This window comes from Castor canadensis, chromosome 3, assembly GCF_047511655.1.
Source record: "Castor canadensis chromosome 3, mCasCan1.hap1v2, whole genome shotgun sequence".
In the NCBI taxonomy this organism is placed as follows: domain Eukaryota; kingdom Metazoa; phylum Chordata; class Mammalia; order Rodentia; family Castoridae; genus Castor; species Castor canadensis.
Window position 1 is genome coordinate 186,220,907 of NC_133388.1, and position 25,983 is coordinate 186,246,889.

Genomic DNA, 25,983 nt, shown 5'->3' on the forward strand with positions numbered 1-25,983 from the left:
TTCTTTATAGTAAATCTCTCTCTCTCTCTCTCTCTCTCTCTCTCTCTCTCTCTTTCTCTCTCTCTCTCTTTCTCTGGAGAGCACTAATATATAGCAATTCTAATTCTTGAAAAATCAATAACCCTTACAGATGATATATGTCAACTGGATCATACAATTAGCCAGAATACTTCTGTTTTCCAGATTTGTGATGATATTCTTATTTAATTTTCTTAAAATATTTGGAAATCATAGATTTTAAAAGACCATGAATAGTCAGAAGCTTAACTTATTGCTCACCTCTGTTGGAGAAGACTGTCTTCCAATAAAAGTTTGATGTCCATAGAAGTCCTAATTGTTTATGTAGCATTTTGGACCATATGTTCCTTGCCCAAACTTTAACGTCAGTTTACTATAGGGCTTATTAGAGTGCTACAGTATTTCATCTTTCCCATATTCTTGAACTTTTGTCATCTGGATGGCTAATATACTCCTGGGACCTTCATGATGCCCTATTGATGGTTTAACTATGGTCAGATAACCAGTCTGCAGAGACATTCCATCTGGCCTAGGCAATCCTTTCTTCTCAAAAATTGTTTTGTCAACCCAAACAATGTGTAGTGAAGTCTAAATTTATACCTTCAACAAAATGTAAAAAACTAAAAATAAGAAACTTCATTCTCTAAGACAAACTCTGTCTTGTCTGGGTCCCATTTCTGCTGATGATAGAGGGAAATGGAGTTTGGTTTTCCTTCCAGTTTATTCAGTCTCTTTCTTTGTTCCATTGCCTTACTCTTACTTGGACCAATAATCTGTAGACTGAAAGTTCAAATTTCCTTTTAGGCATCTCTCTGTCTCTTGATCACAAGTATTCTCTCCCAGGTTGCCACCCTAAATTATATCCATGCAGAAGCCCATGCAAAAGGGGAATCTCCTATACTTTTGGGCTGTCCTCTAGTTTGGATTTTGGGAGAAGCATCTTTGAGCAATTACCTGCAATGGAGGTGAAGCCATTTTGGTTCAAACAATGTCCAGTAATGGCTGAGGGGGGCTGGGTAATCCAGTTTCCATAGGAATCTGCTTTGATGGTGGGACATCCTAAATTCTAACTGCACATCACATCAAAACCCTGAATTGGGAGCACTACTCAATCCCCTCAGTTATACTACCTCTCACCATTCACAAACCCAGTGACCAAAACACCCAATGGGATTCTGAAACCTCTATATGGTATTCAGAAATTTCCTGCTCACAGGAGTTAGGAATGCAGATGTGTAGCCTTCAGGCTTTGCTCTACTTAAAGCTTTCATGCTATTAGTGCAGTTGGCTTTAATCATCCTATTTTGGAAGACAGTTTTACCTCAAATGGAAATGGGAAACAAATGCCCCATGCATCCTATTATTGAGATATTAGGTGGCAGAAGCTCTAAATCCCTGCAAGAACTAAATAGAATCCCTTTTCTACTTTTTTTATCCCTTCAACATTTTTCTAACTTTAATTTTATTCTTGAGATAGAAAAGTCCTCTACCTCCTCTTAATAGGAAGCAAAATTCTTGGACATATGCTGAGTTTACTTGAGCCATATCATATAGTGTATATTTCATATTCAAATATCCAAGATTGGCTCTCACTATTAAAAGGGCTTGAATTTGGATATCAATTTAAAATAGTTTTATTAAATATTTTAATTAGCATATATTAATAATATGAGGGGGTTTCGTTGTGATAATTCCATATATGCATGCAGTATACTTTGAACAAATTCACCCCTTCTCTTATATTCCCATTTTCAAAAAGTGTGGGATGGGTCTCATGCTGTCTTTATCTGTCTATCTATCTATCTATCTATCTATCTATCTATCTATCATTGCCATCATCATCATTGTAGTTCCAAGCTTCACAAATGAGCAAAAATATGTAATATTTGACTTTTTGAGCTTTACTTCTCTCTTTCAACATGATCTCCATTCCTTTCATTTTTCTGCAAATAACATAATTTTATTTTTCTTTATGACTGAGTAATATTCTGTGTTATATATGTACCATGCTTTCTTTATCAATTTATCAGTTCTTGGGCACTTTAGCTAATTCCACAGTTTAGCTATTGTGAACAGAGCTGCAATAAATGTGTATATACAGGTATGCCATTTGTGTATTGATATGCACTCCCTCTGATATGTGCCCAAGAGTGGTATGGTGAAATCATAAGGTAGATCTGTACTGATTTCCATAATGGTTGCATTAGTTTACATTTCCACGAACAGTGCATGAGGGTTCTTTTTTTCCCAAGCATCCTCACCAACTTTTGTTGTTGTTTGCTTTCTTGATGATTGCCAATCTAACTGGGTTGAGATAAAATGTTAGTGTTGTTTTGATTTTCATTTCCTTCATGGCTAAAGATGTCAAACATTTCTTCATGAGTTTATTAGACATTTGCATTTCTTCTTCTGAGAGCTATGTGTTTATTTGCTCACTTATTGATTGGATTATTTGTTCTTTTGTGGTTTAATATTTTTGAGCTCTTTGTATATTCTGGATATTAATCCTTTATCTGTTGAATGGCTGGTGAAGATTTCTTCCCATTCTGTGGATTGTCTCTTGATTCTGGTAATTGTTTCTTTTGATGTGCAAAATCAGACATCCCTTTTTTCACAAAAAATAAAACAAATAAAGCAAAACACCTGCTGGTAAGACTGAATATTAACTATTTTTCCTCCTCTTCTTCTATAAATTCTGGAGTTAAATGGCTGCTTTTAACTGTGCAGAGAAGGAGGAAATATCAAGAGAGGAAAACTCCAAGTTACACACACATGCACACACATGTATACAGCATTTCTCCCCTGTAGTATTGGAGATTGAACCCAGGGCCTCATACACTTTAGACAAACACCCTACCCCTGAGCTACTTTCTCATATCAGCTTGGTAATATTTTTTAAATTCTTTACAATGATAACAATAATTTATAAACCCCAAAAGGCAGAGTTTACGGTATACTCTTAGTAATTTACCCATTTTATTTTATTGTATCAGTTATACCACAAACCTTTTGAGATAATATCTTCTTTTTGTGGAACTGAGCTCAAGACAACTCAAATAAGTCCAACAAATACTATCTTGTACCTGTTACATATCAGATTCTGTGCTAAGTTGTAAGAACACTGATTAAGGGAGTTCTTTTGTCCTATTTGAATAGCTTATATTCTATCACCAAACCAGGTTTTTAATTACTTAAAAAGTAAAAAAAGAATACTTAAAAATTAGAAAATCAATGTGATATTTCAATGAATATAGAAATACCCATAGAAGAAATCTTTGACCTCTGTAAGAAAATACACTGTTGTGGCACAGAAACGAAAGTACTCAAAGATAAAACATAAGATGTAGTGATACCTGAGTTGGAGAATAAGGAATGACCCATTAATGCACTGCTTCTTAGTAACATCATGATGGCTCAGGAATTATTCTTTAAACTTCCAGTTTCTAAGCTAAAAGAGCAAGAAAATAACACCATAATTCAATTCTATGAAAGCGAGTGGTCAGGCTTTAGAGCCCAGGCTTGACTATTTTTAGTATGTATATGAGCTTAACCAAGAGTCTTAACTTCTCTGGGCCTCAGTTTCTTTGTCTGAAAACCAGGAATAATAGTAGCATATACCTTTTAAAGTCATTCTGAAGACCAAACGACTTGATAAATGTAAATTACTTATTTAAATATTTGTAATGTAGAAATTGTGCAAAAACAACTATTATTTTATTTCCTCTTCACATAACTAGCTCATATATAACATTTATGTAGAAATTAAAAAGTTTTGTTTTTTGTTTGCTTGATGTCACCTGGGAAAAGTTAATGAGGGGGAGGAGGGGGATTTTTACAAAAACTCAAATCAATATTGTATGCATTTCTACTGAAAGACCTCCATGTAAGAGCCAAAGCATGACTTGGAGAAGTAGGTGGAAATGCAAGTGACTTGGGTGAACTAATTCTCTAGCACTTCTTCAAAAATATATTGTTATGTATTTATTCAAGTCTTATTTTGGGAGTCTTGGCCCCAATTTTATACACCCATAGTGTTACATACTGGTGTGAAATGTTGTGGGCTGGTGTCAAGGTCCTTGCCTTCACAGGCCAGAGAATTGGCTCGTGAGGCAGCTGATTGGCTTGTGAACCAAGGCCAGTACACAAAGTAGGATTTATTAGAAAGAAAGGAAAGGCTACAGCTACAGCAGTGCAGCAGAGCCTGGAAACTGGTGACTCCCTACTCAGGTGAAGGTTGGGCCTTTTTATGGATGCTTTAACTCTGGATTGGAGTATTGGTTAGATGTTTTTTTTTTTTTTTCTATTGGCCATGGATTTGCACATGCAGGCTCTCTTAGATGAGCTGGTCTGTTTGCCCCTTATTGGGTGGGGGGAGAATAACCTTGACAGCATTTGTTTATCATCCCCATGGCAGATTTATGAGACCCTGTGTCTCCTCCTCAGGGTGCAGGAATGCAGATTTATAACTCCTTCTCAGAATGCAGAGCTCATAGTGCTGTCCATGGGGGATGGGGTACTCACTCATCTGCCCTTTAAGTTCCCAGACCCAACAAGTCTCCGCTCTGAGACAAGTATCCAACTGCTGTTGGGGAGAGGGGCGATGACTCATCTAGCTGCTTTGTTCTGGCAATGGGGCGATGGGGGCGGTGGGGAGTAGGGGCAATGGCACTTGTCTCAGGGGTTGACTGGTGTAGTCTCCAGAGGCCCCCATTAGAACTGGATGGAAGGCTCATGCATAGGCAGAGGTGAGTATTCCTTGACTAAAAGCTGGAATTTGATCTGTTGGACCTGTTGAGATATGAATCTGAAGAGAGCATTTATTATACAAGGCCCAAATAGGAGTATTAGAAGGAGCATAAAAAGGGATCCAGCCAGAGGTAGTGCCCAAGGGGCCCAGCTCCATATGTTGTTACAGAAGGACAATGAATTGGCTACCTCACTGTTGTAAGGGTTTGTGGGGTCTTTAAAGGCAAACAGAGGCTGACTGTCAGGATGCAGAGGAATGCAAAAAGAGTGTCCTTTAAATCTAGTACAGAGTAATATTGGGCTTTTGAGGGTATTTGAACCAATAGAGTATAGGGATTGGGAACTATTGGGTGGAGAGAGGGGAATGACTGCTTCATTAATGAGGCAGAGGTCTTGAACAAACCTCCATGTATTTGGCCCCTTACAGACAGCAAGAATAGAAATATTGTAGGGGCTGGAGCAACTGATTAGTAGCCCTTGTTTTTTTTAAAGGATTTATGATAGGTAAGAGGCCTCATCATCCCTCAGGCTTGAGGGGATACTGTTTTTGATGTGGAAACTGTGAAGGATCTATAAGTCTTATTTGAATTGGGAGGGCTGTTTTGACTCACCCTACAGTCATTCCATCAGTCCACACTGTGAGATCTACTTGTTACTGAAGAAGGGGGCAAAAGAGATAGTCCCTTGGGAGGAGTAGAATTTGAGCCTTTAGTTGAGATAGTAAATTCCATCTCAGCAGGGGCACTGGAGTCTCAGGGACTATGAGAAAAGAGTGACAGAAGTGGAAGTATGCCCAGGAGCAGGCCAGTGTCTGAGTAAAATAGCGCTCTAGGGGCTGGCCAAATATGCCCTGAACAATAATGTTGTTATTAGACCCAGAACCAGGAGAGAATGGTAAGACAGAGAAATGGGCTCCACTGTCTAGGAGGGAGATGACCTTTAACTCCCTACTATTATGACTACCTGAGGCTCCTCAACATTGATGTTAAGAAGTGCAGCTTGGACAGGATGCTCCGGAGCCCATTAATCCATAGGAGGTGGCACCCCACTTTCCATCTGGAGATGGGGGCACTTAGACTCCAGTGGTTACCTTTGCAGAGAGGGCAAGGTCCCTGTGGGAGCTGGGGCTGTATCCTGGGCTCTCTCCCTTTTGGGCATTCCCTGCAGAAGTACCCCTCCTGTTCAAAATGGTAGCAAGCTTGGGATGTAGGCCCCTGTCAGGTAGGGCACTCCCTGAGAGCTGCGATTAGGTCAAGATATTTTTTATCCTTTTCTCTCTTTTAGTAACATCCCAGCTATAGTATACAGACATACTAGTTGCATTAGTTGGTCCAGTGATTTTTCCCCTTCAGCCACAGACTTTTGGAGTTTTCTACAAATTTTGGAGGCTGACAAGTTAGAAATTTATCTTTGAGGAGAACTTCTCCCACCTGTGACTGGATCCACTGTGGTATGCTTTTGGATAGTGTCCTTAAGGTGCTGTAGAAAGGTAACAGTGTTTTCATCATGACCTTGTTGTACTACAGTCACCTGGGAATAGTTTAGAGGTTTAACTTTGGCCCTTTGTAGCCCTTCCACCCTAAGATGGATGAAGTGGTGTTGATGCCATTCATCCCCTCACCATTTTGATCCCAATGTAGATCTGCCAAGGGGACTGCCTGTGCCCCCCTGAGCTTGGGCATATTTATTCCCTCATTTCCAGGTGCCATTGATATTGGGGCTCATTGTAGATGGAAATCATCTCCAACTTGAGTGGACAGGGCTAGGACCTGTTGCTTTTCTAATGAGGAAAGAGTCTGGTCCAGGAGAAGCATGATGCCCTTCCATGCCAATTCAAAGGTTTGGCTCACAGAAATAAAGGCCTGGATATATTGGTTTGGGGCATCAGTGTAGCTACCCAGACCCTTTTTAATGTCCCTTAGATCTGATAACTGGAAGGGGATATAGACTTGCCCTCTTCCTACCCTACCTGTTGAAGGGAGAAACATCCATTAGGAGGTTCCGAATATTAGGGTAATTTAGAAGGTAGGGCAGAGAGTGGAGCAGTAGGGACAGGGGCCTTGTCATTGGTAAGGGGCTTTTCTGGTCCTCCTTCCCCATGTTTATCCTGTGGCTTACAAAGAATGGCCAGTGTTTGAGTACCTAGATAGCAATTATGGAGCCATTCTGGGTGTTTCTGGAGATAAAAGAAAAACTATGTATAGGGGACCTCAGTCCACTTTTCCTCTCTTTTACAGAAAAGGTCTAATCAGAATATGGTATTATAATTTAAGGAGCCCTCTGAAGGCCACTTCTCTTGGTCACCCAAAGGATATTGAAGCCAGGCCTCAGTACAAAGAAAGATGAGGGGTTTTTTCTTGAGATTAATAGGGCCAAAGTCCTTCCAACATTTCCATAGTCAGGCCAGCAGAGACCGCTGGTGCTAAGGCAAGAAGACTAGAGGGGGTAAGTCCCTTCTAGAAGAACATCAACAAAAATTGGGTCAGTTCCCCTCTGGTCAGTGTCTTGACTGGGTATTGACCTAATGAGAACAGGCATCACTGTCTTGTGATTTCCTTCTGCCATGTGTAGCCAGCACCAAAGGGAATGTAGTGTAACTGGTTAGACTAGGCCACCCTTACCAACTCAGTGAGAAAACCTCTAGGATCCTGCCTTTTAGTCTTATATTACCAAAAGCATGCATCTTCTTTAACAAAGGAATGCATCACTTGGAGAAGTGCCTGTAGAGTTAGAGAAGGGCACTCAGAGGGAGTCCCAGGGCAATCACAGTGCCACAAAGGGAAGACTAATGTCAATATTTGGAGGAAAAATTTTCTATGCTGAGGCCAAAGGTGTGAGAAGTTTTAAATGAGAATTCTAGAGACCATAGCAATGCCCTTTTTTTTTTTTTTTTGCTGTTCCCTGAAGGTTACATTAGTGCTTCTTGGGGACCATAACTTTGAGATAAGAATTGGCTCTAAGGACTGGGTCAGTCAGGCTCAGGCATCAGGTGGGGCTGAGAGCAGGGCTTGTGCAAGGTGCATCTGCCCTTCCCCACACCTGGGACAAGTGACCCTGTCTGCCAAGGCTCCCAACTGTGGCCTGTCACCCCTCCTTCCATGTACATGCACCTGTGTGCATTTATTTTTTTCATCCCTTTTTGGGGAATGGTGGCAGGTCACAGTCGCCGCTGTGTATGGCTGGTGGCTTTGGATGTGTGCTGGGCCTGTTTTATGGATTATCTTATCTGTGGCAGGTGTCACCGCTGCACCCAGGGAGTTTGGCACGATGGGTCAGCATCCCTGTGCACATACGCACCTGTTTGTTTTCTCTCCTCCCCTTGTGGGGGTGGAGTTAGGGAGTGTGTGTGTTGCAGCAGGAGGCCCCTGTTGGTCTTCACCCCTACTAGGTCTGCCCCCTGGGATGTGGTTTTGTGAAGGACTTAGCAGCCAATTTAAAGCTGGTGCAGACCAAGGGGCATGACAAACTAGGTGTTGGAGTAACTCAAGAAAGTCATAAGGTACCATGATACAAGTTCTCCATTAGAGGCCAGCATCCCAGCAAGCACAGGCAGGGGACAGAGATGAAGGACTAGGTGGCAGTACTGGGGAGGGAGTGTGTGAGTAAAAGTATGTCTGCTGCTTCTGGCAGGGACAGAGGAAGCAACCTGACATCCTAGGTGGGGAATGGGGAGCAGAGCCAAATGACAAGACACACACCTGAGGGATTAATGATTAGGTGTGCTTTCAAGTTGCTCCCACTGAGTGGTACTGGGACACTGTCAGCCACACAAAATCTCCACTCGAGTCACTGCCTAAGGCAGAAGGGTGTATTGACAGGTGGAAGAAGACAAAGATCACTAGGTGCCAAAACCAATCAGGTCCCCCTGCAACATAGCATAAGGCATACCCAAATAAACCCCAGGTTTGGTCTCAGACCTCAGGGAGGGAGAACAAAGCACCCCAGAGCCAGAATCGCCATAAGGCCAAAGTTGGCTAGGAGCTGTTGATTTGATACCATGATGGGAAAGTCCCTCATGAAGACAGGAACAGAGAGAGAAATGGAGCAGCACAGGGAAGTCTGCTTTTGGCTAGTCCTCAGCAGGAGGTTTCCCCCAGCAGGAGCATCCAGCAGGGCAGCAGAGACTCACAGCCACACCTTAGGCAAGCTCTTGCTGGTTTGGTGCTCAAGTCATACTGACCTTGGTCCAGGAGAGATGTCCCTTCCTGCAGTCGCCAGAAATGTTACATGCTGGTGTGAAATGTTGTGGGCTAGAGTCAAGGGTCATTGCCTTCACAGGCCAGAGAACTGGCTTGTGAGGCAGCTGATTGGTTTGTGAGCCAAGGCCGGTACACGAGGTAGGATTTATTAGAAAGAAAGGAAAGGCTACAGCTAGAGCAGTGCAGCAGGGCCCGGAAAATGGTGGCTCCCTGCTCAGGTGAAGGTTGGGTCATTTTATGGATGCTTTAACTCTGGGTTAGGGTATAGGTTAGGTGGGTTTTTTCTGTTGGCCGTGGGTTTGTGCACAGGGGCTCTCTTAGATGATCTGGTCTGTTTGCCCCTTACTGGTGGGAGGGGAGCTACTTTCAGAGCATTTTGTTTATCAGCCCCATGGCAGATTTATGAGACCCTGTATCTCCTCCTCAGGGTGCAGGAATGCAGATTTATAACTCCTTCTCAGGGTGCAGGGCCCATAGTGTTCTCCAGGGGGGATGGGACACTCACTCATCTGTCCTTTAGGTTCCCAGTCCCAACAATAACAATATAAATTCTTTGTGCTTCCCCAAATCCATACTCATTGTAGGGCTGGTTTAGACACCATCTTTTGTGAGTACACTATGCAGTGAACTCATAGTTCTTCTTGCAACCTAAGCCCCTGGAGCCAACCCAAGTCTTCTTTCCAAACTTGCACAGTATTCTCAGAGGATAGTTATAATGAACCCAATTTTCTTTATTCAGGGACAATCCGGATGTGGTTGAAAGCTCCGTTCAGATTACAGCTCCTGGCAAGTGCACAGACAGTGCTGTGCTAAATTGAACTCTCATAAAGTAGTCCTAGTTCTGCATATACCCAGAAAAATCCCTGTGACTTAGGCAATTACTTCCCCTCCAGAGGCTCAACTACCTTATCCAAAAAAGGCTAGCTAAAAACAAACACGTACTGTATAACACTATTTACATAAAATATCAGAAAGGCAGAATGACACAGACAGAAAGTAGATGAGTGGTTTCCAGGGCCTGGGGGAAGGAATGAAGGCACAGCCTTGTTTGTTAAGATGCTGAAAATGTCCATCTCATGGACAGTGGTGATGGTTCCACAACTTTGTGACTATACTAAAAGCAACCAGGTTGTATATATAATTCAAGGATGAATTTCATGGTATGAGAATAATATTTCAATTTACAAATACATGAAGGCCTTTTCTACCACTGATATTTTACAAAGTTTCATAAATATATTTCTTGTTTTTGTTTGTGTTTTGTTTTCAACTGAATTTATCCTGGTGCATCATAGGAAGTGACAAGCATTTCTGGTTTGATCTTCTCTTTGCTCCCAAGCTGTAGAACACAATTATTGTTGCTTATCCAGTTGCTGATTTTCCTAACAGTGAGAACTTAATAATTACTGCAAATTTGCCAGATGGGCAAATTTGGGTATAGGGTAAAATATTCTGCTGGATTTGGGCTTTAAGAAATGAAAGATAATATTTATCTCGGTGGGCTTCAGTTCCATTTCAGCCAGCAGTTTAGCTTGAATTCAAGTGATTTGGCTGTGTTACAAATAGCATGCATTATATGCAAATTTCCCAAGCATACGAATACAATCACATTCACAGTTGGAAGACAGTGAAACACAATCTATATTTAACCACACAATCACTTATTATGCTAAAAATACGCTCTTTCAAAACACATCTTTTTTTCCAGTGGTTGGAAAATAAATTTGTACTATGCCCTCTGTGGCACTAATGATCAATTGTAGAATTATGGCATATAATTTTAATCTGCTATTTTTTCCCCTTGGAGCAATTGATTTTTGAAAGTAGAGAAATAAATTTCTAGACCTTTGAGCATAAGAGATCATTTTAAACACTTGCTTTTTAAAAAAAAAAAAAAAATCATAAAACTCCAGAGTAAGGATGGTGACACATGACTGCTGTCTGTGCAGTACTTACTCCTCATGTGTCTTGAGAACATTGCCACTCTGATGGAGCTTGGGAAGCACATATTTGTTGTCCTTGCTCTGTAACTGTAACTAGAATTGCTATAGTTTAGGAAAGAGGCAGTGCCCTCTCCCTTGGAGATACCGCAAAGCTCTTACCTACTAATAGAGCTCAGGGAGAAAGAGGAGGCAAAGTGAATACCAGGTTTTTTAATCTTCTTAACTCTTACACCCATTTGGCTTTATCTTTGTTATCTGGTGATGGAAGCAATCAAAACAACTTTATGGCCTATAAAGATGTTTCCAACTGTTTTTGAAGGAATGCTGGTATAGCATTTCCTTGACCAAAAATATTAAAAGAGCCTTTATAATGTTTCCTGGGAGACTAGAAGCTGATGGGACTGTGGGTAATGGCAGGTGGTAGGGGTAGGTGTAGAGGGAAGAGAGTAATAATGTATATTAATTAGCATATAAAGCCCTCAGAAGCCTACAGAACACTAATTTTCTATATTTGACCTACAGAATAACTGTTATCTTGGCATTTAAGGCCTATGAAGATATTAAAACGTGTTGCTTGCTTTATCACTCACTTATGTATAAGTAGCTTCTTCAGACACTGTATTGTTCTCACTTTAACTTAAGTATTGTCCTTGGAATTGGAAAAGTTTTGCCATTTCGCTTGTCTTCTGGGTAATCTTATATACTCTTCTAGCTTCAGGAATACATATGAAATTGTGTTTTCCACATGATTCAGGATAACTCTTCTTACAGCTAGCATTAATCCCTGATCTCAGTGATTTAACAAAAAACATTTTTCTCTCCCTCACATCGCAATCTACTGGGTATCCTCTCCCAAAGAGTAACTAAGTGATTCCAGTGCCTTGTATTATTTGGTTCATTATGCAGCTATAAATTAGCTCTACAAAGATAGGGGTCACCTCCAGCTTCTTGGATGGAGGGAGAGAAGATAGACCAAGTACTTGTGGGAGATTTTTAGGACCATGCCTGAAAGTGACTTCCTTCTCTTCCCTCCATATTCTACTAGAGATAACTAACTATAATCTCAGTGAAAGGAAAGCTGGAAATGAGGTTCTCCTGTGTTCCCATGAATGGAAAATTGGATTGAAAAGAATCAAGTCAGTCAGTCCCTGACTGATCTTATCAGGTCTCCAACAATCAGTTTCATTCCTCCTCCTAAACATGAAATATGCTGTCCTCCTCCCCCATGAGGAGTAATTTAATGTCCTGTTCAAAGAACCCATATCTCCAGACAATGTGCAGGCCTCTCTACTAGGTCCAGATGTGTGTCCTTACAGACTGATGGTCCATGAAGATAAGTTATCTGCTCCCAATCTTCTTTCCATCATTCACTATACAGCAGGAGAACAGGGATTAATATGATCAAAATATGTACCCTCATTTACAAAGGAAAAAAATACAAGACACATAAATCACTAGTTACAGTGGACACTGTGGTGCCCTGTCCAGATCTTCCTCTAGGATCAAGTTTTGACTGCTGCTAATTCATAGCTGAGACCTCTCCAAGTTCTATCATTAAAAGGAAACTGCCTTGACCATGGCTATGCCCCATCTTATGGCAGTTTGCATCTTGTGGCATATCTTTGTAGGATACAAAGACATAGACCTTTTGCCTCAACTTGGATAATTCTGAAGTGTTCGTCCTGCCCCATAGCTCTTGCAAGATTGTCTGGGTCATTTGTTGCAATTACTTTACTGGTTTAACTTTTCCCTCTGTTTCATCCTGCTTCCCTCACTCTTTAGAGGAGGTGTGGCATTTACCAAGTAGCCTTTTGCACCTATATCTCAGTTATGAGTCTGTTTCCTAGGGAACCTGAGCTCAGATATTGCTCATAATTGTTTGGAAATTAAACATGATTGGTATCATGAAGCCCCTTAGTGTGGGTGGGTAGCGGAAATTTCTTTCAGGCTCTAATTTTGCTCGCAGTTGGAGGAACTCCCTTGTAGTTCATGGCCTGTGGCTCTATCCTTGGAGGTCCCTTTCTCCAGTAGTGGTTTGGGTGATATCTTAAATGAGTATTGGAGAGGATATTCTTCCTAAAGGATTTGAGACTTGTCTCTGCTTATTGTGGTTAGGCTCCCAAAGGTTGCTTTATGTATCAAAGACCCAAAGACTTTATGAATGAGTTTGTAACTTTTATGCAAATGCAATTCCTTGAACACCTTCATCATTTCCAATTTCTATATTTCCAGTCTTATTGACTGGTTAATATTTTCCTAGACCTCATTCTCAGACCCGCTTTATTTCTTTGCTCTTCCAAATCCCCACTTCAAGCTGCCTTGATGTCACCATGATTGAATGGAATGGATTGAATCATAATTTGTCATTTCTCTGAGTCACTTCTTCCAACTAAGGAGTTTCTCCTAGGCTTTGTATTTCAAAGTCTTTAAAAAAATCTCACCTATTACTTGTGGGGGTCTAGATCCTGTTAACTTTTCCAACCTTTAAAAAATATTTGAATTTCTGGGCTTTTTCTATTTTCTTTAATTTCTGCATGTAGAGTATCTGATTCTTTCTTGAGCTCTTACATTACCTAGCCAAAGTCAGCCATCAGCAGTCAATGTGTTCTCCTAAGTTTCTCTTTCTAAGATTTTCTGTTAGAGATGTTGGTTGACCAGGCATTTGATCTTTACCTACTATGGGAATAAAGTTAAATATTTTGCAACTGCATAATTTAATGACCACCCTTCTAACCTATGTCAGCTTTGTTAATGCCCATTTCCTACTGTTTAACCTATGCCTTTAATTTAGCTTTTTGTTATGAAAGCATCTCATTTTGAACCATTAAATTCTGTATGAGGTTAGATAGGAAACAATTCTGAAATCTTAGTGACCTAGCACAAAAAAAACCAGTTGAATCCTTCCTCATGCTAGAGTTTGTTGCAGATAGGATTAAGTTCTTAGGTGGTTTCCCTCAAAGATATGAGTCCAAGAGTCTTCAATCATGTGATTACTAGCTACCTTTTTTTTTTTTTTTTGTCACATGGACAGGTAGAGTGCCTGAGGACCTTAAGAAGATGTTAAAGGCTGGGCATGGAGGTGACACACATTGGTTCTATTCACATCCCATTGTCCAGAAGAAGTCATAGCATGTTGTAGGGTCACAGAAGATTCTGGAAAATCTAATCTTTCTCTATTCTTGGAAAGAGGAAGAGAAAATGAGGCTCATCTACCTGCTTGCATACTTGCAAATTCACGTCTCTCTAACCTAGATGTTTCCCTGAATAGAAAATATTTACTATGATTTATAAGACATTTCAGTTTTTCAAAAGTGCTGTTTAAAACAAAACATCCTGTGTGATAGGTATTTTCCTTCTCCTTGGTAGATGGTAGCTCTAAGGCTCACGGGTCTAACCCTGTAACATTCAAAATGCTTCTCCATGTGCTAAGTACCCTGCTGACATTAGTGACACAATACTGACCCCACACAGACATGTGTGCTTCTGTTCTAGTGAGAGAAACAGGTGGAAACTGAACAATAACATTGAACAAATATACATTTGATGTGAGAGCTGTGCCCTATAAGAAGGAAAGGTATATGAATATGTACTAAAATATGTTGAAAATAGTCTAAAAGTTTCTTTTTTAATTGATAATATTTTAAGTTAAATTGTGGTGATAGTTGCACACCTCAGTACTCATACTAAAATACTATTGATTGTACATTTGAAATAGGTAAACTTTATTGCATATAAACTATATTGTAATAAAGCTGTTAAAAAAGGAATGCATCAGGAAAAGAGTATAATAAAGTTCACCCCATGTCAATGAGTCATACAGACTATAAGTTCTGTAGAAAATCAGAAGAATGAAAAATTGCTAGGCTTTTCTATCAGGTTTTCAGAGCTTTGTTTTTTAATAAGTCAAGGAAAGTGGAAAAAAAACACGTACTATTTGAAAAGAAAATCCATGCCTACCCGTTAACTCTTTATTTTTGAATCTTGTCCTTGATGTAGGTGAATTATGTTAATGATGATAGAATAGAAATCACATTTTTCCTTGATGACTTTTACAGCTGCAGAAATGAACCCTGGCATAGTACAATGTTATTCTTATCTATCCAATTAATCTATGATATTTTTCTTAACAATAAAAGAGGCATTGCAAGTAAAAACAAAGCAAAACAAACAAAATATCACCTAAACTGAAGGGCTCAGATAGCTTGGAAAACTCTAACCTGCTATCTGAAAATGGATGGGAGTTAATAAAGAAGAAGAAAAGAACATGCTGAACAGAAGGCATGAGAACAAAGGAGTAATTGAGGTCCTAAGAAAGGCTTGTCCAGGTGTATAAGGAGTAAACAGAGAAACTCCGACAGAGAGCCAAGGGAGGCCCATATTGTGTCAACTGGATAAACCAAGTTAAGAATTTTTCATTTTCTTCCCAAACTCTGCGGAACTATAGAAGATTTTTAAGACAGAGAGGCAAGATTAATTTGGGAAACATTTTCTTTTCTGTGGTCTATTTCTTAAATTTAAATTTGTTGTCTACATTCAGTTTAGAAAATTCTGTTAGGATCTGGAGCTCCACTTGCCTGGGTTTGAAGGTCACTGGACAGTATTGTACAAAGCTTATCTTGGATAAACCAATTAAGCTAAGCCAGCACTTACGGAAGGCCAGACCTATCTCACCTGGAACTGAATACTCCCAGGAATGCAAGAAATGTGCTCATAAATACGTAACTGTTATGCTGGTCACATTTCCAAAGATATGAATCCTTGAGAGCTGAAGCTGCTTGCACCAAAAGGTAGAAAGTAGAAGACTGAGATGAACAGACGAACTGCTCAATTATGAAGCTAGAGCATGTCTCTGAGGAAGCAGCCTAGCTTTGATAGCTGTGTCCATTCACTGGGATCTTCAGTTTCCTTTAAATGCATTCACTGCCTGTTTGTGGATTCACTATTAAACCAAAGCAAAGGTAAATTTCCCAAATCTACATCTCTGTTGTAGCTATGTGTCTTCAAATTGGCATGGCCATATTGGTCATTTTCAACCAGCACCAGGCTGATTAGTCAGTACCATGCCAAACTTTCCCCACTGATCCCGGCCAGCCTTCAACCTGAGAACAGTTTTTGTGAATTAGCCTAGCTCAGCCTGGCTATGAAGTCGAAGCAAAAATTTGTTCTCAGTAAATAAAATAATTCTACTTTCTTTCCCTCCAAAGACACAAGTGTGGACTGGTAGAGGGTTCTGACATAATTGGTAGGATAGGTGGAGGGAGAAATTTAAGATGAGTGCAGGGGAGATAATGGAAATAATGTATTAATTAAAAGCTTTGTCGAACTTCTCTGAACTGAGGTGTTGTTCTCTGATATGTAGTAGGGGGTTTTCCCACTTCTGCCGCAGCCATCCTGGGAAATTCTCCAAAGCCTCCAGTGGCTTTTTATCTACTCCATGCCTGGGCTCAGTGAATGTGGGGACTATTTTTCCTTCACATGAAGTTCGGTATAAGCAAAAAGTAGATATACATTTCTACTTACAGAGATCTTGTAGTTGATTTTGTGGTAGGAACATTATGCATGAAATCAAACTTAATCTTTATAACAAAGTTTTGTGAATGCATGATTACCTTTCTTTTATAAATAAGAAACTTGGCTATCAGAGAAGCTTGATAGCAGTATTAATTTTGCAGATATAAAGTGATAGAACCCCCATCTTCCTAATATTCTATTACTTAAATATTCAACACTGATTATCATTAAATGTTTTAATAAATGAAAATTTTAGAACACAGATTTTTGTGTCTTGCTAAAATTATAGGTTTAATTAAGCAGAATTGGGCTTTAGTAACTATCTGCTTTGTCTGTTCTTATGTAGACCCTTTCAAGTGCCCTGGAATAAGGAGAAAGTGATTCAAAGTAAGGTGGTGACTATGTCATTCAAACTGTTCAACTGTAAATACAAAGGAACAAGGCTAATTTGAAAACAAACATAACAGAACTTGCTAATCAGTGACAGTCAAGACCTCATCAAAGAAGTTCTCTTGGGAAATGCTCACTTATTCCAGAGTTGCTGGTGGCATCAGAGTACAAGCTTGGGTTTTGACATCAAAGCACCCTTGTGGAGCTTCAGTCTCACCACTTTCCACTGGTCAATTTTGGCAAGCATATTTCTCACAAAAAAATGTGTGTAGAGGAAGATATAATGTCAGACTTACAGGTGTACTTCATGGCAATGCTTCTCACAAGTTTTCTTTTGGTCTCTGTCTCTCACTGCCCTCTTCCTCCTTCCATCTTGAATTCGTCAGTATTAAAAGTCCCCTTCCTGCCACATCTCCAGCCACTTATTTCCCTGGTATGATCTTCCTTGATAATACCAATTTTCCCTAAAATAATGGTGGTTTTCACTTTTGTGCCTCTTTGGCTTCCTCTGACTGAAATGGTTTCCATTACATGTTGTCTTACCGACATTTTACTCATCCTAAAAGATACAACAGAAGTATCACTTCTACATTACTATCTTTCTTATACCCCTTTTCTAGTCCCCCTCCTTAAATGGAATTGATTGCTTCCCTCCTTTATCTCTTTGTTTCAATAATAACCTGTGTGTGTGTATATGAGTAGTCAAGGGTTCTAACTTCAATGTATTCTCTACCTATCCTTGGTGTTTCACATATAATCATGTTTGGCTTGTTAATGAAGCATCACTGTCCCGAAATACTTTATAAGAAGGGTTGAAGGAAATCACTTATTCTGGTAAAGAAACCAGGGAAAGAATCTTATGTGACCATTGGAAATAAGGAAAACAGTATGGGGTCTACCACTAGATTTTACAATACCTTTGTCCTGTATCTCTGTTCCATATCCCTTTGTTAGAGAGGGAAAGGTAGGTGGGCACAAAAGTGAAAAAAAAATTTTTAGCATCCACAGAATTATTTGGATATAATGAAATTATACATAATTATTTTTATTAATCAAAACCTCAATGCACATGAAAGACACTGAAACATGCTGTGCAACAAACCAAGAGCAATGCCTGCTGCAGGGGACAGCAACTAGTAAATACAGGGTCTAGAGTTTCTTTTAAACTCTACAACCATTCTGTTCCATGTCATTGCCTCTAGGAGACATGTTACTTAACAAATACTGGTTTGTAAATGGTTTTCCATCTTTTCTTCACCCTTGACATTATGTAAGATATCAGATGAGTCGCTTGGTTTATGCCAAACCTCATATTTACCATCAGTGAAGTGGGGATAACCTACCTCTTGGTGGCTGGCTATGCAGTAGATTATGACATTATATTTAAGGAGACCATGAAGAGAAAGATATAAAAGTGTAGAATAAAGTGTTAGTCAGCTTTCCATGTTTGTGACAAAATACATTGAGATAATCAATAAACAGAAAACGATTGTTTAGGCTCAGAGTTCCACAGAGTTCAATCCATGGTCAGTTGATTCTGTTGTTTTTGAGGCCTATGGTGAGAGTGGTAGGGAGAATGTGGTAGAGCAAATTTATTCACCAAAGGGTGGCCAAGAAGTGAAATGGGAGAGAGGAAGAGGTTGGAGTCCTAATATCCCCCTCAAGGGCATGCCCCTAATGACATAACTTTCTTCTATAAGCCACACCTTGGAAGGATTTCCACCACCTCTCAATCACGCCACGGGCAGGTGACCAAACCAATGGGCCTTGGGGGACATTGATGATCCAAACTATAACAGACAATAATGTAGTTGAATAACTTGCCAAGCATCTACTAAGCTCAGTAAGTCAGGTAATGGAATAGGCACTAGAGAAAAACACAAAGAAATTACAACAAAGTAAGTCAACTTATTAAAATATTATGATGAAGGCAACTAAATTTCACTGAGATCTAGTATGACTTACGTATGTGGAAGATCGTCTCCATATGGTAATCTACATGTAAGCCTATGGAGCAGAAAACTAGACCAAAATGGAAAACGCCTACTTAACAGGGTCACCCCAATTTCTATAAAAACATTTTCTTCTCTTTCTGGTGCTTTCCAGCAGACCTACGCAGGTACAAACCTAGATTCTCAGACTCCCGCCCCCAAAAATAATCTGTAAATGCCCCTTGAGTTCTGGTGGCTAAGGACATAAGATAATCTCTTCAAAGTTCTCCTATCTCCAGAGTCTTAATTTACCTCTACCCCCATCAGTTTTTTTACTGGTTTAATAATATGCAAATAGAATGGAAAGACATTCAAGTTAAAGGCCAGAAAAAATGAAATGACAAAAAACCCAATAAAAGCCATAAGAGAAGTTAATGTCAACTCAGGGCTCACAAGGGCTCCTCAGCTAACATGAGTAAAGCAGATAGAAGTGAAAATGTACAATTCCCAAGGTAGTGAGGATTGTGGAAAACTCCCAAAGACACAACCACGTAAGGGGTACAACTATATGCAGCCTGGGCCAAACATTGCCACACAGAAAAACAGGTTTATTATTACTTTTTAAATAAAAAGTGGTGAAACTACATTTTTAATGAAAATTCTACTGATTTTTAAATGTTGGCTCGATTTTCTTTTTAAAACACTTACCACGCCAAACTACCTGCTGTTGGCTGTGTGCTTCTGTCTTATATTCTGAGTTTTCTTATTTATGAAATGGGATAAATCATTCCTATTTGGCAGTCTTGTAAAGATCGCAATCTATGATTTGCTTGATGCATATAACTTTATCAATGAGGTGCATATTCCTCAGAGATTAGATAATGAGAATATGATAAATGAGCTACTTAAGGAATACTTCATTTCAGAGATGCTCAATCAGAAACCTGATGTCCTCTTGTCCAGAATATTACAGAGGACATTAATTCTTTGGATTTAGAGTTGAACTCAATCAAAGATAGATGGAATTGTCTCTGCAAGATCATTTTGACTGGTTGTTCCTGACCAGAGAAATTTTTTGTATTGTAGTAAGGCCTGGTGACAGGAGACTCATGATTGATTAACAATGTCTGCCAGGGTCTTAGAAAGTAAAACTGTCCACAAATATATGCACATTCACCATCCCCCAACCAGATAATCTCTAAGTACATGTCTAGTGCTGAGAGTTTATAAATAAGATTTAATCAAATCTGACCTCTCTTAAATGCTCCACAATTTATTCTGAGGTCTACATTATGAAGAACAATGTCTAAGAAATATTGATTAATGGAGATTTCTATGTGATAGACTATTATATAAACCATCTTTGTCTGTTCTTATTCTTATGCTGTATCTATATCCTGTACTTTACAGAACAGGTTTATTAACTAAGTTACCTATTTTTTTTTTTTTGGCAGTACTGAGTTTTGAAACCTCAGCCTTGCTAAGGCTTGAGCTCCACCCCAGCCCTAAGTTATCTGATACCATCCATTTTTACAATGCATGGTGAATTCTTACATACTTCACTTTGATTTAATTTGAAAGTTACTTATTAGGTTCCATTCTACATGCAAAATGCTAAGAATAACAAGGTATGTCTTTCACAGAAGTTTCCACCACTGCTTCTCAGACTTTCCCACCAAAGTTGAAGAGAGAGGTTGCTTACATCAAAGAATCTGAAGCCAGAATCCACCACAGGCAGCAACAATGTTTTTAAGAAGTATTATTTAATATTTTAAGAAAAAAATTAAAACACTATATAATAATGTCTATTTGCCTAATATATAGGATTTTTTAATCTCGAAATCTTCCAGTATAATTGGTAAACAAGAAAGCATGGCAGAATTCCTATGGATTTCTGGAACCATGCATGGTTACAGGGACATACAAAGCCAGCCCAAGCAAGGTAGAGAACAACAGAGAAGCATTATAGAGTGGATAGGGAAGACTTTATTGGTCTTGTTTTTTGAAGAGAAATAAGGAAAATCTTCCTAGCTGAAATAAGCTGTTAGTGGAGGGTAGGAAAGATAATTCATTCAGAGGAAAGAGTTTGTGGAAAGTCATGAAGGTATTAAATAGTTCAGGGTCTCCAGGAAACTGAAAACAAGTTTGTACTGTTAGATACGAAGTTTCCAGATTGAGCAAGGAAATGAACAGGCTAGTCAGTTGAAGGAAGAGCCAACTCGTACAATAAGCAACTCTGTTAGAAACATCACATTCTTTCTAAACATGTATTTTTCATTTGTTTTTTTAACTACTCATTTTCTTCTTGCTTGATTTCCTACCCACAGACCAAAAAGCAGATCAGGTAAAAGTGCTCTTTTTCTCTTCATTCATAAATTGTACTTCAAAACCAAATCATCCGTGACAAACGTCAGCCTGGCCTTGGCCACCTATCAAAGGCCTCCTCTCACTGGTGATCAATGGTTCTTCTGCCACTGGAACTGAGCCAAAAAGGAAGCAGCCATTGATGAAAGAGTGAAGCAGCAATGCACTGAAACCAAAACGTCCTGACCAGCGTTCAGGTTGAGTGTTTCATCTTAATAAAAACATTCTGCTTGTGTAGGGGTCATTCACTGAATGCCCCACATAGGGGTGGCAATTCCTCTGAAAGTCGTTAACAATCCACCTTCTGTGTTTAACCTCCTGGTCCTTTTGAGGAAATATTTACAATAGAAAACTAGACTGTGCTGCAGAATGCCAGCTCTGAGGACCAAAAGCCTTTGAAGATGCTCTCCCAGTCCCCTTTGTGAATTCCTTAACAGTATCCTTCTTATTTATTGGTTCCCATTTCCACCAGGAAGAGCTTCAAGGGGTTTTCACACTCATACACATGATAAGAAGCAACAATATTGCTCTTCCTGAGAACCAGAAGGACTTTAAATAACATTCATCATGTGGGTCATTTTGGAAGTGTTCTATAAATATTCCTCATGTGGAATGATTGACCATACTGACAAATTCTTTGGGGTTATGTTGTACCTTATGCAATCTGAAGATTGTTGCTGTAATGAACATTGTTAGTAAGAGTATTTCCAGAGCCTGTCATGGTGTTGCATACATGTAATCCTGCCTAATCAGGAGGCAGAGGCAGAAGAATCTCAGTCTCAGGTTGAGCCAGGCAGAAGTAGAAGATTCTATCTGAAACACAAACTAAAAGCAAAACGATTGAGTGTATGAATGCATGGCTCAAGTGGTAGAGGGCCTGCCTAATAAGCACCAACACCCTGAGTACAATCCCCAGTATCATGGGAAAAAAAAAAAGTTCTTCCAGTATTGATGTCCAAAAATGTACTGTGGTGGTGAGACTTCTATGTACCACACCTTTGTTTATATGCTGTTCTAAAGATTTCATGTAATTTGGTCTGTTTATTTTCATCTTTTTTGACATCAACAACCTCTTAAGGAAGATATGATAACTCCTGTTTCAGAGACAGGGGAACTGAGGCTCAGAGGGGTTAATTAACTTTTCCAAACTTGAGCACTGTGTATAACAGAGCTAGTTTAGATCCTAGGGTTGTGGATTTCCAAGTATTTTCACTTATTATCTTCAATGCCACCTCATGCACCTGCTTCTTTTGTCCTTGTAGTTCAGTGTGTCTAGAATGCTATTTTAGTCCTGATTTGTGGTTGATGATGATGTTGCTGTTGTGTTTTGCTTAAACTCTCTTAATTTGGAGTTACCAATGATAGGAAGCCTAATATATTCTCCCCAAATCTAGGATAGGTGGTTGCTGTCTGTGAGTTTGTAGCCTTTGGGATTCCCTGTCTGTAAGGCCTACTGTGCTGTTCAAATGCTGAGGGCCTACAAGGCAGTGACTGCTCTTTCTCTGCATATGCCATGCGGAATACATGTCAGAAAGCTGATGCTCAATAGCTGCTAGTGGTTTAATATATCCCATGAAATATTTTGCATTTGTGTGGCACTTGATACTTTACAAAAGCATTCATATAAACTGACTCATTTCATGATATGCAAAATCAGGTGTAATCAGTACAGTACTACACCAAGTGAAATGTAAAAATTAATGTCAGAACTGTGGATTAACTAGAAAAGCCTGATTAATGACAAATGTCTTTCCACATATTTTATATCTGTAATGCTGTAGGTATATTTTAAATCTTAGCTTGAATAAATGGTGAAGAGGTAAATGATAGCTATCATCTTGAACTGCAGCATAAGTAGCATTGAATATAAACAATATTATTGGTAGAGAGATGCCTACCATTCATGATTATATGGATGGAATAAATGTAATTGATCTTGTGTTTCCCATCCTTTGCTTTGCCTAGAAGAAAACTTAGTCCTCTTCATAAACTCATAAGTGGTATTATGATCTTAAGGCTTTATTTTTTAGCTTTTAACCTATTTCTGCTTCTGTGTATTTAATTCAGTTGTAATATTTTTTAATCTTTATTTTGGCAGTACTGGGTGTTCAACTCATGCTTTGCACTTGCTAGGCAGGTACTCTACTACTTGAGCCACTCTACCAGCCCTATTTAAAAAAACAAAGTATGCTTATGAGTAAATGCATGCATAGTCAACAGCCTCAACCTTAGTGTCATAGAACATTTGCTAATGAGTGTAATCATTTTGTTATGGGTTGAGTTGTGTCCTTGCGAAGCTCATGTTGAAATTGTAATGCCCAGTGTCTCAGAAGGTGACTGTACTTGGTGATAGAATCTTTAAAGAGGTGATTAACTTAAAATGACATCATTGGAGTGGGGCTTAATCCAGACTGACTGGTGCTACTCTAAAAAAAAGAAATGTAGTTACACAGAGAGACACTGACAACATATATGCATAGAAGGAAGGACAAATGAGACCTGAGCAAGGAGAGGACCCAGGCAAGCCAAAAAGAAAGGCCTTCCAAGAAAACAAGGTATTCACACCTTGATCTCTAACTTCTAGCTTCTAGAACTGGAGAGAAAAAATTTATGTTTAAGTCCTCCACTCTGTAGTATACTATTGTGGCACCTTTAGCAAACTAATACAAATTTTGGTATTGGGGAGGGGGGTGCTGCTATAAAAAATAGCCAAAAAGATGAAAGTGGCTTTGGAACTGGTTAATGGTAGAGGCTAGATTTTTTTAATTGGATTGGGGATAGAATATAAAGCTTCTTGCTTGCAAAGCAGGCAGTCTATCTCTTCAGCTATACCTCCAAGCCATTTTGTTGGTTATTTTTGGAAATGGTGGGGGGTGTCTTTTGAACTATTTTGCCCAGTCTGGCCTCAAACTGTGATCCTCCCAAGTAACTAATATTATAGGTGCCAGCCACTGGTGCCTGGCAGAGGACAGAAGATTTTTCGGGTGCATGTTAGAATAGCCTAGATTGCCTTGAAGAGACTAGTGATAGATATAAGGACAAGAAAGGTGCTTCTAGTGAAACTAAATAGAAATAATGAATACATTACTGAATAAGGAAGAAAGGCAATCCTTGTGATAAAATGGTAAAGTACTGATTAAATTTTCTTCTGTGTTCTGTAGTATTTTGTAGAAGATAGAAATGGTCAAGGATGAAGTTAGGTATTTAACAGAAAGGATTTCTAAGCAAAGTGCTAAAAGTATGGCCTGATTTCTCCTTGTTGCATATAGTACAATGCAAGAGGAAAACATATCAATGCAGGAACCACTCACCAAAAAGGAACCAGAACTTGGAGATTTGGAATATTCTCAGCTTATCCATATATTAGAAGAAAAGGTAAGAAAAGATGGAATGAGTATCAAGGGTGTACTAGACAATAATCTGGTAGAATGTGTGTATAACTCATGAATGCAATCATCTGTTTCAACAGAAGCCAGGAAAAGAGATGGGACTGTGACAACAGAAACCTCCATTTTGGACTAACAGGTACAGAGAACAGACAAAATGAAGAAAGCTGTCAACTTCTGAGATTCTGCAGGATGGTACAATAGAGCACTTCATCTGTAACATGCATTATCCTTCTAGAATGAGGAAGAATGGACCAAAAGGTAACTCAGAGGTCAGCAGGACTGCCCCTGGCACCAGGTGCTAGGAGGCATAAATCTGGAAAGGGGCAGGACATGACTCTCCTCCATGGTTTCAGATGGCAAAGCCTCTTTTTGTGTCAGTGTGCCAGACCATTATTATTTATGGCTATGAGAACTAGGTGAGTCCCCAGAGCTCCTAAAGGGCTGAGCGTCAAATCAATGAAGATTAATATTAACCATAAAATGTAAAAGAACTTTCCCTGCTAGGATTCAGACTGATCTCTCCAATGCCTGTCTTGCCATTGTGTTTTGGAAGCAGATAATTTTTCTGATTGGGTGGGTTCACAGCTAAAGAGGCATTTTGCCTCAGGCTGAGTCGTACCTTGAGTTGACACTATTGATTTACAAGATGTGGACTTAGAGTTGATGCTGGAATAGGTTAAGTGTGGGGGTTGGGCATGGTGATACATGGCTATCATCCCAGTTACTCCAGGGGTGGACTTTGGGAGAGTTACAGTTTAAGGCCAGCTCAAGCAAAAAGTTCACAAAACCCCATCTCAACAAAACAAGCCAGGTGTGGTGGTGTTTGCCTGTCATCCCATCTATTGGGAGGTATATATAGGAGAACTGTGGTCTGAGGCAAACCCCAGAGTAAGACACAAGACCCTACCTGAAAAATTACTAAAGTAAAAAAAGGGGGGACTGAGGGCATGGCTCAACTGTTAGTCCTCCTGTTCAGCAAGCAATTGTGAGACCATGAGTTCAAATCCCACTACTGCCAAAAAAAAAAGAATTTAAGATGGTTGGGATGGGGTGAATGTATTTTACCTGCAAAAGGGTCATAAAATTGAAAGATCTTTCAAAATTAAAAAAAACCCTCAAGTTTATAAATTTTGTAGAGGTAGAAATAACTAGGGTTGAATGTATCCAATTTTCTGTGCTTTGTTGGTCACTTGAAAAAAATTTCCAGCAACTAAATTGGGAGTAAGAGATTAGTTTTTCCAAACAGCTAACCATCCCTGGCCATAAAGAAAATGCAAATCAAAATCACACTAAGATTCCACCTCACTCCTGTTAGAGTAGCTAGCATAAGCAAGGGGATGGGGGGGAGAGGGAGAGGCGGAGAGGGGTAAAGGAGGAGGTGGGGGAAGGGGGGAGAAATGACCCAAACATTGTATGCACATATGAATAAAATAAAAATTAAAAAAAAAAAAAAACACCACCAGCAACAAATGTTGGCAAAGATGCAGGGGAA

General features: G+C 39.4%; 1 long non-coding RNA gene across 3 annotated transcripts in view; it reads left to right on the forward strand.

Annotated features, from left to right (window-relative positions):
* Positions 1–25,732, forward strand: part of LOC141421738 (uncharacterized) — an 81,722-nt gene extending 55,990 nt beyond the window's left edge. Inside the window, exons 1-3 of one of the 3 annotated variants that reach the window (XR_012446438.1) lie at positions 21,064–21,299; positions 24,372–24,477; positions 24,572–25,732. This is a non-coding gene — a long non-coding RNA (uncharacterized lncRNA). Of the gene's footprint in view, positions 1–21,063; positions 21,300–23,588; positions 23,658–24,371; positions 24,478–24,571 lie in introns of those variants that run through there. The other 2 variants (XR_012446440.1, XR_012446439.1) reach the window with 2 other exon arrangements.
* The last annotated feature ends 251 nt before the right edge of the window (positions 25,733–25,983 follow it).